The sequence below is a fragment of the Amblyraja radiata genome, chromosome 42, assembly GCF_010909765.2.
Source record: "Amblyraja radiata isolate CabotCenter1 chromosome 42, sAmbRad1.1.pri, whole genome shotgun sequence".
NCBI lineage: Eukaryota > Metazoa > Chordata > Chondrichthyes > Rajiformes > Rajidae > Amblyraja > Amblyraja radiata.
In genome coordinates, this window is record NC_045997.1 from 5707974 (window position 1) to 5714266 (window position 6293).

Here is a 6293-nt window from a genome sequence, read left to right on the forward strand (position 1 = left end):
GGATACTGTGGATAGGGTGAGCTGCTTTAAATACCTGGCAGTCCACATCTCAGAGGATCTGACATGGACATCACACGCTGCAGCACTGGTGAGAAAGGCAAGGCAGGGCCTTTACCACCTCAGGCAATTGAGGAAATTCAGAGTGTCTCTGAGGATCCTCCAGTGCTTCTACTCAGCGGCTGAGGAAAGCATATTGTCCGGAAACATCACGATTTGGTTTGGGAACTGCTCTGTCCACGACAAGAAGGCTCTGCAGAGAGTCTGAGGAAAGACATTCTTGCCATAGAGAGTACAAAGAAGGTTCACCAGACTGATTCCTGGGTTGGCAGGACTTTCATATGAAGAAAGACTGGATAGACTCGGCTTGTACTCGCTAGAATTTTGAAGATTGAGGGGGGATCTTATAGAAACATACAAAATTCTTAAGGGGTTGGACAGGCTAGATGCAGGAAGATTATTCCCGCTGTTGGGGAAGTCCAGAACAAGGGGTCACAGTTTAAGGATAAGGGGGAAGTCTTTTAGGACCGAGATGAGAAAAACATTTTTCACACAGAGAGTGGTGAATCTGTGGAATTCTCTGCCACAGAAGGCCAGTTCATTGGCTATATTTAAGAGGGAGTTAGATGTGGCCCTTGTGGGTAAAGGGGTCAGGGGGTATGGAGAGAAGGCAGGTACAGGATACTGAGTTGGATGATCAGCCATAATCATATTGAATGATGGTGCAGGCTTGAAGGGCAGAATGGCCTACTCCTGCACCTATTTTCTATGTTTCAGGGATCTGGCACAGATGATGAATTGCTGCCTTGTATAGATCAGACAAAGTCTTATGGATGACAGGGCAGACATGAAGAGCTAGGTGGTCTACACCTGCTTTTCTTGTTTATTAATTTGTTATCTTGTTATCACACAGAGTTGTGAATCTGTGGCTGTCTCTGCCTCAGAGGACAGTGGAGGCCGGTTCTCTAGATGCTTTCAAGAGAGAGCTAGATAGGGCTCTTAGAGTTAACGGAGTCAGGGGATATGGGGAGAAGGCAGGAACGGGGTACTGATTGTGGATGATCAGACATGATCACATTGAATGGCGGTGCTGACTCAAAGGGCCGAATGGCCTACTCCTGCACATATTGTGTATTATTTGGGAGGGGTGTTTTTCACATCTCCGCTGCACTGTAATGCTGTTTGTTGGTTCACAAGGCAATGTTTTCTTTCACATTCAATTGTCACCTGATTGTTTTGTTAATATTGTTTATTCCAGAGCTACAGAGTTTGTGAACTCCTGTCGACATCATGGCTGAAGGTGGCGACTGGGGAGGTAATTCAGTGGCCTCTACATCAAAGAAACAAAAAGGTTTGTGTGCCTTCTGTGACATATATATGATGCCCTGACAGTGGGCGTAGAGCGGTAGCAAGAAATGATGTTCATACGGAAGCGGGAATAGGGAAGGGGTTGAGCACAGAGAGTTGACATCTACAGGGCCATCACAGTCACAGGTGGGCGGATGCAGGAATTGTCTGATAAATGAGCCCTATTTTTCAAGGAAGACGAGTTAAATCAGTCCAGTCTCTGCTGATAATTGAAATATTCATTTCTGAGCAATATTCTAGTGAATCTCCTCTGCATCATCTCCAGTGCAAAGGCATCCTTACATAGAAACATAGAAATTAGGTGCAGGAGTAGGCCATTCAACCCTTCGAGCCTGCACCGCCATTCAATATGATCATGGCTGATCAGCTCAGTAACCTGTACCTGCCTTCTCTCCATACCCTCTGATCCCCTTAGCCACAAGGGCCACATTTAACTCCCTCTTAAATATAGCCAATGAACTGGCCTCAACTACCCTCTGTGGCAGAGAGTTCCAGAGATTCACCACTCTCTGTGTGAAAAAAGTTTTTCTCATCTCGGTTTTAAAGGATTTCCCCCTTATCCTTAAGCTGTGACTCCTTGTCCTGGACTTCCCCAACATTGGGAACAATCTTCCTGCATCTAGCCTGTCCAACCCCTTAAGAATTTTGTAAGTTTCTATAAGATTTCCTCTCAATCTCCTAAATTCTAGAGAGTATAAACCAAGTCTATCCAGTCTTTCTTCATAAGACAGTCCTGACATCCCAGGAATCAGTCTGGTGAACCTTCTCTGCACTCCCTCTATGGCAATAATGTCCTTCCTCAGATTTGGAGACCAAAACTGTACGCAATACTCCAGGTGTGGTCTCACCAAGACCCTGTACAACTGCAGTAGCACCTCCCTGCTCCTATACTCAAATCCTTTTGCTATGAAAGCTAACATACCATTCGCTTTCTTCACTGCCTGCTGCACCTGCATGCCTACTTTCAATGACTGGTGTACCATGACACCCAGGTCTCGCTGCATCTCCCCTTTTCCTAATCGGCCACCATTTAGATAATAGTCTGCTTTCCTGTTTTTGCCACCAAAATGAATAACCTCACATTTATCCACATTATACTGCATCTGCCAAACATTTGCCCACTGACCCAGCCTATCCAAGTCACCTTGCAGTCTCCTAGCATCCTCCTCACGGCTAACACTGCCCCCCAGCTTAGTGTCATCCGCAAACTTGGAGATATTGCCTTCAATTCCCTCATCCAGATCATTAATATATATTGTAAATAGCTGGGGTCCCAGCACTGAGCCTTGCGGTACCCCACTAGTCACTGCCCGCCATTGTGAAAGGACCCGTTTACTCCTACTCTTTGCTTCCTGTTTGCCAGCCAGTTCTCTATCCACATCAATACTGAACCCCCAATGCCGTGTGCTTTAAGTTTGTATACTAATAGTAAGATTAAACGAGAACTTACCAGTTTGAAGTTTGATCTGTATTTTATGAGGAGTTACGATGAGGGATTACGTGAAGAACCCGCTCAGTGCGCAGGCGCGGCATACTTCCAAGCAGCGGTGTGGAATCACAGATAGACACAGTTATTTGAAGTAAACATAGTAAAGATAAGGAGACATCAATTTATTAGTTTGATCCATATAATGAGGGTGGGAGCGGAGGGCACGTAATCCGTCATCGTAACTCCTCATAAAATACAGATCAAACTTCAAACTGGTAAGTTCTCGTTTAATCTTACTATTTTACTTCGGAGTCACGTGAGTGACTACGTGAAGACTTCAAAGCTCTGTGATTTCAAACCGTGTAACAGTTCATACTTAACTCGCTGCCGAAGTCATTCGAGGGAGAAAGTATGTTATCGTAATCAACCATGAATCTGTTTGTAAAAACAATAATGGTGTTATTAACAACAACAAGACCAATTGCTCCCCCGGGCTTAAATTATATATTTTTTGCAGATTCTTTTTCTGCAAACGATACAGGTTCTGTCAGTGGTTTGTTATAAAAGTTTGGAACGTATACTCCCTAGACCACCCTGCAGTAGCCAGGATGTGGTCCATAGGCTCGTCCATCCTCTTAGTTACTGACGTGGAAGCTGTTCTGGTGGAATAAGATTTTATACACGTTAGTATTTACTCCAGCAACTCCCAGTACCTGCTTGAGCCACTAGAGATAGTTTAGCTCGTCACCCGACCATGAGGTTTCCTGGGGCTGACCCATAAGGCTTTTTCCTCTCCCTCGGTATTCCTTATTGTGTCGATCTCTAAGTGGGTCATGACACATAAAACGTGGTTCAGGTGGGTATGCCCGGAATTTCTTGACTGGACCTGATGTTCCTGGTCTGTTCTGTTTGGCCAACCCTTGAATGGGCATGTGACACTATCTGGTGTTATAACCATGTTGTCCCATCGTAGTAGATGGGAGAGCTGGCTCTTTGTGTTGATGTAGGGCCACCAGCATGTCCATCTTCAGGGTAGGCTGTTCCAGGGTGAGTGACCTGGCTGGTGATCATCCCCTAAGGTATGTCAGGATTTCACTGACATCCCAATTTGGGTGTACCTATTTCTGGGGAATGGATTGATATACCTCTCCTGTATCTGATCACCAGTGAGCGGTACCCAAGTTGAGTAGGCTAACAGAACATGTCCTTCATTGTGGTGAAGACCTGCCAGGAGCTCCAGTACAGTTTTTTGTTATAGTTGAATGTGTAATTCCTGTTTTGGAAACAGTGTACAATTTCTTGATGCTCCTCAGGTATGTTCCCTAGGATATGCGACGGAATGCTGTCATCAGGTTGATAGTGCTCCTGATCCAAGCACAGCAATGGTCTTCCCAATTCTGCAATTCTTTTAATGACCATGTCGAGGATCACTGGGAACCATGCTTGTGGACTTGGTCCACTGTAATTTGCGTAGTACCCGACTGATGAAGCCGTAGTACCTATTGAAGAGGTAGAAGGAAAGGAAAACATAGAGATTAGGTTCCCCCCACCCCTCAATACGCGGGAATGTCTCCATTGCCGCTGCCTTGAGATTGGTTTCATGTGACGTAAGTTAGTACGTGGTGATTTAATTGGATATAAGGAATCGATATCTGGTGTCCATATTGCTTAGTGATTTCAGCAAATATTTTTGGTTTAAATGTATGTTTACAGTATTTAGCTCACCTGATAGGTGAGTTACTGATGGTCAAACATGTTTGACGACACGGTTTCCAATTGTTAATAAATTGTCCCCTAATATCGATGTTCTCCGCCCAAGTGGTTTGGTATATGCCACCACTGATGTTGTTATCTTATAAACGAACATGCAAATTTGGTGGATTACTGAGCAAATGCTTCACTAGAATTAAGTAAGTTAATATATAACATGTTTAAGTCAATTCATATTGGCATTAAGTATTACAAGCTCAGTAACACATCAGGACACATAAGATGTTACTCAAAACAGGTGGAAGTGTACAACCATAATCCTTCCTGCCGAAAAATTCCATGATAACACTACAGATTAATCCATTTGCCCCCATATTACAGGTATGGAGATAGTTTTGAACACTAGTATCTCAGCTCATAGGAAAGGTACAAAGTTCAGTAGCTGGTAATGCTGCTATATCCCAATTACTTTGCCACGTAGTTGATTGGTGGTTAATGCACCATGACTGATAGTCTTAATGAATACCAGATAACAACGTTGTGGATGGTCAACGTAAATATCTGGATATATATTTTGTGCACCGTTCCCAGAGGCACTGCAATACTGGGTCGATGCGTGGAGTGGACGGAGCAAGCCCCTATTCCATCTCCCTGTTCCAAAATTCAATTTAATATATGGTCCCTAGATACGGGACGTATCAGATTATTAAACTGATAAGAACAGATACTACACTTGATCTTAGCCAAAAGGCCGAGAAGCGATGCAGCTAAAGCTGTATCCAAGGATAGTTTGTCGTTAATATATAGACATGCCATGACGGAATGTTTCTAAGTGTCAGGGCTAGTTGATTCTGGATAACTTTGACTTAAATGCCGCAACGCTCATCATGGTTACTCCATCCAGGTAATTGCGGTATATCCGAAACTTATATGAGAAGGTACTGAATAGTGTGCATCTTCAAGGTCGATGTCTACCATAAAGTATCCTTGGATCCATGGTAGTAGTTACAAATCCCATGAATGGGTATACCTGGTGAAATACTCAAGTGGTTTATCAACGATGGTGCGACATTCACCATCGTGGGAGGGTAGACTACTTGGGGTGCTTGCTGAATTGGTGGCAAGATATTAATTCTATTCCCCTTGTATTTATTTTTTGGTATATAACTACCAAGAGTGATAGCTTCCTAACCAGGCGTGATTCATCCACCCCTTGTTAGTACAACCCTTAACCTTTATGTGATGGTAGGAACCATACTTATCTGTCTTCATTGTTGTTTTCTTCGGTTTCTGGTTCCTTGTTCTTGTAGGGACGATGTTTGTTGGGGGGTGGCACATTTTCCCCTGGGGCCTGCTCTGGGCCGTGGCCTAAAATGCTACAGGTTTGGCATGCAGGCCCCGAGCTTTCACCAGTACCATGAGGTAGACGCCCCTGGTGGACACGTAGAGGTACTGCTGACTGGCTTAGTGTGGTGCTCATTCCAGACTCTGCCCTCTTGTGCCGAATAGTTTGAACACTTCGTCCAGTTTTTTAGGACTGGTTTGGTAAGTGCCAGGTAGCAGGATTTGTGCTTATGAGGTCGGCGTTCTCATAGTCCTGTTAATTTCATAGATTGAGGGCAGGTTTGCGAGTTCATTTCAGAAGTTATGAGGTATACCGTTGAACAGTAGGGTCAGGTGTTTTGCCATACTACCCTGCCCTTCTGGAATGAGCAGGTGGACATGATAGCCGACGTCAGGGTACCAAATGCATTTTAAAAATATTTAGGTTAAATGCGCTGCTCAATGT

The 6293-nt window shown here is 44.2% G+C and overlaps 1 non-coding gene across 1 annotated transcript; it reads right to left on the reverse strand.

The window, feature by feature from the left end:
* Positions 1-5075: 5075 nt before the first annotated feature.
* Positions 5076-5267, reverse strand: LOC116967969. Its single transcript, XR_004410370.1, has one exon. It is a non-coding gene; the product is annotated as a U2 spliceosomal RNA (small nuclear RNA).
* Between the last annotated feature and the right edge of the window lie 1026 nt (positions 5268-6293).